This window comes from Petaurus breviceps, unplaced genomic scaffold (assembly GCF_028583685.1).
Source record: "Petaurus breviceps papuanus isolate PSGF00001 unplaced genomic scaffold, PetGlider_PUasm1.0 91133, whole genome shotgun sequence".
Lineage (NCBI taxonomy): Eukaryota > Metazoa > Chordata > Mammalia > Diprotodontia > Petauridae > Petaurus > Petaurus breviceps.
The window spans coordinates 66,428,921-66,439,165 of NW_027187419.1; positions in this window are offsets into that span (position 1 = coordinate 66,428,921).

Here is a 10,245-nt window from a genome sequence, read left to right on the forward strand (position 1 = left end):
TGCCTGTTTTTCTATCCTGAGCACTTATCATAGTACAAGCATATAGTAAGAGCTTACTAAGTTTGTTGATTGACTGACCAACCAAGGAAGTAGGAAGAAACTATAATTGTGGAGTGATAACAACAAAGACTAATAAAACATTCCAGCATTAGAGGAAGATTTATTCTTTCAAGATGTTTCAATTAGAAATTCTTTCCTACATATAATATTTGACATCTGAACATTCATGCAGACCTCACAAATTGGAGTTTTGGAAAAAGGAAAAAACCATGGTGGCAGAAAGGAGAACTTGTGCTATTGTTGTCTCCAGGGGTAACATATCATGGTGCCAAAATCATTGCTCATTTCTGGAAATTCCATGTTTTTCAACTGTTTGCCTCAGTTCAGTAACAATTTTACTGAATGAAAATAGTAGATATTCCATCATAAAACATAGCAACATATCACATAATATAATGTAACATGGTATATAATGTTATAAATCCAAGTGATTGGCTTTTGGAGAAGAAAACCACTACATTGGTCACCTATTATTAATACTAACTCTTCGAAATTATTTTGTCTTACTTTATGTATTCTTTTTATTTACTTACATGAATACATGTTATAGCCTATAGTAAGTACTTAATAAATGCTGTCATTCAAAATAAGAAAGTTGGACCAGGTGTTCCGTAAGGTACCTTCCAACTCAGTTTTGTCATGAACAAATATTTCACTGCCTTCTGCCTTCTCTATCCCCATATTCTTCAGGGACCTACCTATTCTATACAAAGAAACTGATCAGCTAATTTGACCTAAAACATATATCTTATCTTTAGCACTTCTATCTTATTGATTCTTTCATGTATAAATGAGAAGAAACATTAATGGCCAGAATTTAAGACACTGAGGTCCATGGTCTTTTCTTAGGGAATCTTTCCTAGTATCCTTCAGAGCTGGCGAAGTGAGTGATTGCTCCCAGGCCAGGCTCACCTAACCAGTAGGCAATCCAGATAATGATAGGTAGATAGATAGCAAGATGGATACATAATCAAAAAACATTATTAAGCTCCTACTATGTGCTAGGCACTGTGCAAAATGCTTAGTTTTATGCATACATAACTCTAGGTAAAATGACAATTTACATGTGGACAATTGCTCATTTTAAACGGAGAGGGAACATAAAAATAGAAATGATATAATTTTAGGGGTACTGAGATGACTCTTTTACTCCTTAAAACACTTCTCCCCTGGTTTGCTGATGCTTGAAATTTAATAGTGGGCAACAATATCTTTCAATTCACAATTAACATGTGGTATTATCTATCAATGGGCAGCTAGCTAGGCGGTGCAGTGGATAGAGTGCTGGCCTGGAGTCAGGAAGATTCATCTTCCTGAGTTCAAATGTCTTAAACACTTACTAACTGTGTGACCCTGGGCAAGTCACTTACTCTGCCTCAGTTTCCTCATCTGTAAAATGAGCTGGAGAAGGAAATGAAAAATCAGTCCAGTGTCTTTGCCAAGAAAACCCCAAATGGGGTCACAAAGAGTCAGACACAACTGAAATGACTGAATAACAACACAATAATATCAATCAATCAATATTTATTAAGTGCCTACATTGTACTGGATGCTGTGCTTTATGATAAAGTACACTGGATGTGGGTTCAGGAGATCTGGGTTTAAATTTGTGACCATGAACAAGTCACTCATTCTCAACTGAGTCTTAGTTTCCTGTAACAAAGAGACAGTAATACTTGTGCTACTTTTCTCATAGAGCTCTTATAATGGACTTTATGAATGTCATAGTTTAAATAAGTATGAAATACAGGCATTCTGGTGCTGGCCCCATACCTTGATGCTTTGACAGAGTTTCACCTGCCTTCTTCTTCCTGGATCCTCAGCACCCAAAGAACTTGGGTTTGAATGGATCACCATATGATTTCAGGATTTTCAGAATAAATGTTGGGAAGAAGATAACAATGACAGCTAACATTTACAAAGTGCTTTAGGTTTTACAAAATACTTAATATTATCTTATTTGATATTTATGATATTCTTGTAAGGTATATGCTACTATTGTCCATATTTTTATGTAAGAAAACTATGGTGAAGAGAAATCAAGTGACCTGTCCAGTATCATATGACTAAAAAGCATTTGAAGACAAATTTGAACTCAGATCTTCTTGACCCCAAGTCTATCTCTATTGCATCATTTAGCTGAGGGAGGGGGAAGGCAATATCATGATGAGTCACATGCTTCCAGGATTTTTAGATACATGAGATTACTCATTCCTTTTTGCCAAGGTTGACCATTGGGTACTGATAGAGCAATATGGGGCACCTCCGGAAGGTTTTATCACTAATGTTCATGCTTGACTTGCAGATTCAGTGTGGTTGGTATGTTTTTTAGGTGTGGAGTGAATCATTTCCCCTTCCAAAAAAGTAGAGTTTCTAGACTGAGCCTAATTGCTATGTGAAACATCACTGGCTTCCTGAACTAGAAAAGTTGATATTACAGGGAGAATGCACAAGTTACTATGTCAAGGATTCCAGGTTTATTAGTTTAACTTTTGGGCAGTGGACACACCATGGGTTTGGGACTCTCCTGGGACAGACCCCATGTCCTTGTGGAGTTGGAAAGATGAGGTCACTTACCTGGGGTCACAGGTATTGGGAGTGGTTGCTGGTAGTGTGTGAGCTTGATCTGACTTCAAAGATACCAAGGTCATCCACTGCGACCATAGTCAGTTGTCCTGACTTTTGTCTTGCTGCTGACCTTTGATGACTCTGGAAGAGAGAGTGAGGCTGACTACTTGGTGCAACTTTATCGCATATAAATCCAATTCACACGCAAGCCAAGACATCACTCCATGATGTCATCGGTCCTCTTAAAAAATGAAGGATGAACAGTGAAGCTTTATCCATATCACAAAATCTGCTGCTTCAAACAAACTGTCATTGCTCTTTACCACAAAGCAAAACTGATTTGTTAAATCTAAGAAAAGGGAGGGGGTTGTCACTGGATGGGGGACAATATGAAACAATGAATCATAACTTGAATACAGGTTCCCATTCAAGTCTTATTAAGTAAAGTGAAAGCAGAGCTTCCCATAAACAATAAAAATAAAAATAGCTAACATGTATGTAGCACTTTAAGGTTTTCAGAATGCTTTATATGTATTATCTCATTGATTCTCACAACAACACCCTGAAGTAGATGATATTATTATTCCTATTTTACAGATGAGGAAATTGAGGATGAGAGACTTGACCTCTTATCCAGCTAGTAAGTAACTATGGCAGGATGTGAACTTCCTATCTCTAGGTCCAGCATTCTAATAACCAACATTCCACCCATCAATTATGTCAATAAAAACAGAGAATAATGTAAATATGGACAAGGTCAAGCCCCCAGAGAAAACTGATATATAACAAGTAAAGCATTAACCAAAAGAATGCATTTGTTTATGAAGACAGATTGAATGGGAAGTGCTGTTAAAGCTGATGTAAACTCCTATAAGCCTCTTGTTCCATGTTGATTCTAATTTGATTTCCTGGGGTAGATTCCCCATTTGGGAGTTGGAGTTAACTCAGAATGGAGCTATGTCCTGTATTCATCCATTTCACACTTGTTGACACTTGAGGCTAAGGTTCTAAATCTCATCACCCATAAGATCCTTCCAAAATGGGACTCAAATGACCCTTGGCTGTCTGTAAGATAAGTGGTTTATGTACTTGCCCCATGTCTTTTCAAGGCTTCAATTTTCAATTTCAATTTCAAATTTTCAATTTTCAATATTTCAATTTCAAATTCAAGACTTTCAATTTTCAAGACTTCTCCTCTGCCTGTCAAATGAATTTAATTTTCAGAAAATTTTCTAGGAGAACCACCTCCCTTTTTATTGAAATTGTTCTTTTGGGAACTATCAAAGAAAAAAATTAATAATGTATTTGTATTTCAGGCAAAATCTGCCAGAACCAATTATATTTAATTTAACATTAACCTAATACTTACACCATTTCTAGCTTAGAGAGAGAGTTGTCCAAAATGACATAGTTTCCCCACATTTTCAGACATGACTTTCTACCCCCAAGAAAATTTGAAGTAATATTTATGGAAATCTTGAGCAAAGGAAAGGTTGTAATATATGAAAATAGAGTTTTTAAGTTTACATTCCAAAAAAATAATAGTCACTATTCAGTTCCTACTTTAAACACCCCTTTCAAGAATTGAAAAGAGTCTCTTCCTTTAGATCAATATCTTCATTTTAGAATGAAGAAGGGTAGGTCTTAGCACCACCCCTTATGGGGATGGTGAAGAGGAGACTGCCTTTAAATGGGTTAATAGCAAATTATTTCAAGGGCTGTAAGGTCATATTCTTAACATCAAGACAAGGGGTACACTTTGTTCTACCATTTTGGTTACTGCTTTTAATTTATTTCCCTAAGAAAGCCCTAATAATTTGAGCTAACTAACCTTCAAACTGTAATGTCTGAAAAAAAAATTTAGACCAGAGAAATATTATTTCTTAATATTTTCAGTTTTCCTACAGAGGAGGTTTTTTAATATGCTTCTACAGAAACCCAACAATTTGCCACTTATTGTACTTCTCTCTCCACACACTAAAACATATGTTTAATTTTCCTGTGTCTTCACTAACCCAGATGCTAATCTTCGTTCTTTTAAAAAAATGTACATTAGCTATGGAAGAAGTTTGCCAAAGGGAAATAATAAACGAAAGAAAAAATGAAATTGCTTCAGCCTCTCTCTTGGAATTCATACAATTTCAGTGATCTTGGGGATTTTTTCTTTCTTACTCCAGATCATCTATTGCTGATGGTTTGAAGAAGGGACATACAATATGATTCCCCAAACAGAAGAAAAATATTTACTTCTCAGAACTGTAACTGGTGAAAAGTTAGAAACTAAAATTCACAATTGTGAGAGAACTACCATTGAGAAGAGATTGACGACCAATCACCAAGATGATGGTGTATTTGATAGTAGATGAGTTTTCTATAGAAGTCACAAAGAGCAGGTTAGTGGAAGGTGCACTGAATTGGGAATCAGAAGCTGGAAGTTATGAAGGTGACTGAACTAGGGTGACTTATGGACAATCATGGCTTCAGACACTTAACTAGTTTTGTGTCCCTGGGAAAATCACTTAACCTCTGTTTGCCTTATCCACTGGAGAAGGAAATGGCAAGCCACTTCAATATCTTTGCAAAGAAAGCCCCATGGAGTCTAGAAGTCAGACAACAACAAAATGAACAATTGATGAAACACTTTAATAATGATGATAACTAATATTTATATAAAACTTTAAAGTTTGTAAGGTTCTAGTAAGTGCCTGATTTGCAGAATTTCAACTCAGGTCTTCCTGACTACAATTCCATCAACCTCATAATACTTAGAGGGACTTAGAGTTGAAAAGGACCTCTATAGATCATTTAATCCAATGGTCTAAAGGCCCTTTTAAACTCTCAAAAATTATTGACCTTTCTCCCTGCAAGTTTTTGTTTATGTGGATTATATCTATTGATATTCACTATCTTAAAATACTAAAACATCTAAGTATTATTGTGAAAAATAATTTTGACCTCACAGATGCCTTTGAAAGGGCCTTGGGAATTCCTAGGGGTCCCCAGATCACACTTTGAAAATGATTGATCCAATCCAACCCTTTCATTTTATAGATAATGAAACTGAGAGTCAGGCTATATTCTCAAGGTTAAACAATTAGGGACTACATAATACTAGAATTCAGGTCTTCTGACAATCAATTAAGTGAAACTAACTTCATATGACATGAAAAAGTATCATGGCATAATACATAGTGCTAAATTAGGAATCAGAAAGATCTCCCCTGTTATTCTTACTGAAGACAAGAGAAAAAAAAATGCCCTTGACTGTGAATGGAGGCACTGTGGTTAGCTAGACCAGTGCCTGAAATGGGATTGGATGATATAGTTTCTTTTCAAAAGATCTTAAGACCATCCTACTGCCTTCTATTGTTAACCTGGTGCCTATAAATTCATTATTCTTCCCCCCATCCCAAACCCCCAGGAGATGCTTAATAAATACTCATTGGTTGAATAATTAGAAGTTATACAGATATATTCAAATGATAGTAAGGATAAATATTTACACCTGGATGCTTTTCCATACAAAGCATAACTGATTGACAAGTATACTAATTTTTATGAAGAGAACCACTCTTATGGGAAGCTTGGCTGTTTGGGCTCTGAGGTCCAAGTTTAGGTAACACCAAAGGTTTATTTAAATTGTAAACATATTGCACAGGAGGAAATACATAGTCAACACTAGGGCAAAATGCAAACTTGCAAACTGATTCTTAATGTCCTTGTGAATTTTTTTTCTTACTTTTCTGATTATGTGTTTATTTCTGTTGGCATACTTTGGAGTTCTGAGTATATTTTCAATTAAAAGTATTTGGGGAGATCATTGTCTGGTTTCAAAGGTACCTCAATAACCAAAGTACTTTTTAAAATAAATTCTTTTATTTATTTTTGCATGCATTTTATAGTCTATCCACATCTACATTTTAATGGATAACTGAATAAAGCATTTATGAAGTATTTACTATGTGCAAAGCACTGTACTAAGTACTGGGGATGTACAAATGGAAAAGAAAAACAGTCTCTGTTATCAAGAAACTCATATTTTAGTGAAGGAGATAATACATATGATTGATTTCAGCTACAAGTGAGATGGAGGAATCTCATGTTTTTAGCTGCAGTGGCAAAGGGGATGTTAATGCTTCTTCTTTAATATCATTTCCATTGCCAAATCATATCATTTTCTCATATTGAACCATTTGTCAGGGCCAAGAACTTTCTTTTCCAGGTCTTCAGTAGCGGTGACTGCAGAGTCTACAGGAACTCTTGTCAAGCTGAGTGTCCATCAGTGTTGCTTCTCAGGGTGATATCTGAGGGCTCTGGGCTGAAGCATTGCTATTCTGGATTCCAGTTGCTGGGTTATCTCCATCAGAGTCTCAGGAAAGATGGCAGTCAAGTTGCTGCTGGGGGTGGTTTGACTTGTCTGGTACATGTTGCCCCCTGTCTATTTCTCAGGGTGCCTTGCTGCTTAGTTAGGCTGACTTATCTGCCGTGCCTGTACCAGTTGGTTGGCAGTAGGTGGGGATAGCTGGCTCTTTCTCCAGAGGAGTTGCTTCTTGGATTGTGGCTATAAGGGATAGACTGGAAGTAGGGCTGCTGGTCTGGAAGGTGCTGCTCCTCCCAGAGCTCCTGGTCCTATATCTGCCTATTGATAACATTTGATCAGTAACTGTGGCTGGTGCTATGAGTTTCCCACCTCTCTGGCAGGAGGAGTGGTGTGTTTAATCTTCAGTCTTTTGGACTTCTGGTTTATTATTGAATTAGGCAGGAGCAAGTATTCACATGGTGTTCAGAAAAAGTGATACAAGGACACTCTGAAGGTCTCTTGTAAGAACTTTAGAACTGATTGTGTGACATGGGAGACATTGGCACAGGATCGCTCGGAATGGCATGCCCTCATCAGAGAAGGTGTTGTGCTCTAGGAGCAAAGCAGAATTGAAACAGTTAAAAGGAAATGCAGGATTCACAGATTTAGAGGATCCACCCCAAATGTTCATGTGGACTATTTGTGCCCTACTTTCTGTAGAGCCTTCCAAGCTCATACTGATCTGATCAGCCACAGTTGTATACATTGAAACTTGACTCTAACATTGTAATGTCATTTTGCTCCTCTTTGAAAATGAAGGACAACAAACAACCAATCAGAGTTGCGGTTTTTAAAAAAATTGTTTTTCTTTATAATATTGTTGTCATTATAGAAATTGTTCTAGTTCTGTCCACTTAGTTCTGCATCAGTACATAGAGGTCTTCTGTTTCCCTCTAAAACTGTTTTGTTATTTCTTATGGCACAATAACATTTCATTAAATTCATATACCATAGCTTGATTAGCCATTCCTCAGTAGGAAGACAACGTCTTAATATCCAATTTGGGGCTACTATAAAAAGAGCTGCTATGAATATTTTATACACATTTTATACCTCAAAATATTAAAGGCAGTTTAATGGACCTGTGACCTCATCCATGTGGATGCTTCCTCCAAGGTTATGAAATGTCATAATTCGTATCTAGGCCTTCTCAATCTTTGCAGAATTTTTCCATGTCTTTCTGTAAATTCTCCAAAAGGGGTCCACCAAACAACCTGGGTAGTTGTGGGGGAGCTGGCAGATTTTATTCTTTATTCACAGTATAAGAATAACAATGTGTGAGACTGCTAGCTCTCCATCTGTCATCTGTCACTCTTACTACTAGACTGTTGTACCTTTTATCTTTTTTAAAGTCATAGAGATTTTGTTTCAAGTTTAATTAACACTTGATAGCCAAATCCACCCAAATGTAATTAAAGATTTATTTCCCACAAATAAGCAGACTTGGGTTTTCCAAGAAGTCTTTATTTAAAGACTACAACTCTAGTTTAAATTATGGCACCACAAAATGAGAATGATTCTAATAGTAAGTGGGAGATCCAACTTAATGAACTCTGTTTTCTTCTTTCCTGACCAGGTGACACAGTGGTTAGAGTGTGTGACTTTGGGGTGAGGAGGTGCTTTGTTTGTCCTCATGTCTCAGGTTAAATCAAATACTGAGATTGGGTATTTCTAGAAAATTGCTACTGAATAAAATGATCTAGTCATGAGCTTTATTGTTAGGCAACAAAGCAAAGAGGTAACACACACATACAAAACACACACACACACACTACATGGTAATATAAACAGAGGTTTGTCCCTACATGCAAGAAACTCACCCCAGCCTGAGAGGCAGGGAGATGGGTTGGGGAGGAAACACACTCAAAGTTGTGATTCAGGTGGCAAGATCACACACCCTAAGAATGGGCTGGGTTGAGAACAGGTAATTGATGCCAGATGTGTGTGTGTGTGTGTGTGTGTGTGTGTGTGTGTTTGAGGGTGTTTCCTAATCAGACCCAGATGTGGCAGAAAAGTTCTCAAAGTCTATCATTGATACCAGACTTGGGTGGAACTTGGGTAGGCAGTTTCCTTATTGGGACCACAAACTGGTGGGAGATCAAACATTAACTATCTAAGGCAGCAGAAAGAGTATGACTCAAGGCCCCTACAAGCAGGTCAAGAGCTCATGCAATCAAAAGCTGCAAGTCTTATTCACCTGGCACAGCGTGACCTGTGGAAAATTTTAACCTACTTTGCCTGTGCTTCTATAGGCATTAGGACAACTTAACTTAAGTAAGTCCATATTGGAGTCCTATCATTAAAAATGTAATATTAAGTGGGCGGAGTCAAGATGGCAGAGTAGAAACAGGACTTCTGCACGGCTCCAGCTCCCACCTCCTCCAATTCATGTAAAAAAATGACTCTAGACAAATTTTGGAGCTACAGAACCCACAAAATGACACACAGAAGCTAACCTCCTGCTGAGGACAGCCCAGCAGGCTGGCAGGAAGGGGCCAGTGCAGCGCTCTGGGAGCCAAGCCCAGCTCCATGCCAGCGAGGTTTTAGCCTCAAGGCAGCCTGACCAGTGCTAGCTAGAGGGACATCAGAAGGGTGGATCACCAGCAGCTGTGTCAGTTTCCAGAATTATCAACCCAAAGATTCCAAAGACAAAGTGAGAGGTGAGTGTAGACTTTGTGGGAACAGGGAATTTGGGAGTGCAATCTGGCCTTTGCCCCAGGGGTGAGAAGCAGCTGAGGCTCTGTGGCCTCAGCTGCTTCAGAGCTCCTGGCCTGCAGAGTGTAGGGTGACCAAGATACCAGTCTGAGGGGTAATTTCTCTTGTTCTAACCTGCATGGATCTGGATTGTGGTCTAGGGTGGAGGTCCTGGGGTGTGTGACCAGTTTGCCAGAGCCTGTTGAGGCTTCAGAGAGGGCAACCAACTAATAGCTCCAGTAGCTGCAAATATTTCAGCAATTGGGATAAAGCTCCCCTTTCTGGTAGCAGAGTTCTACTGTGGCAAAAGGTTCAAAAGTCAAGTAATTGAGTGGTGACATGAGCAAGCAAAGGAAGCAAAGCAAGCACAGCAATGTGACATTTGACTCCTATTTTGGGGACAAAAAGGATCAAAGCATGGAACAGGAGGAAGACAATGAAGTCAAAATTCCTGCACCAAAAGCTTCCAAGAAAAATATGGGCTGGTTACAGGCCATAGAGGAGCTTAAAAAGGATTTTGAAAACCAAATAAGAGAAGTGGAGGAAAAATTGGGAAGAGAAAC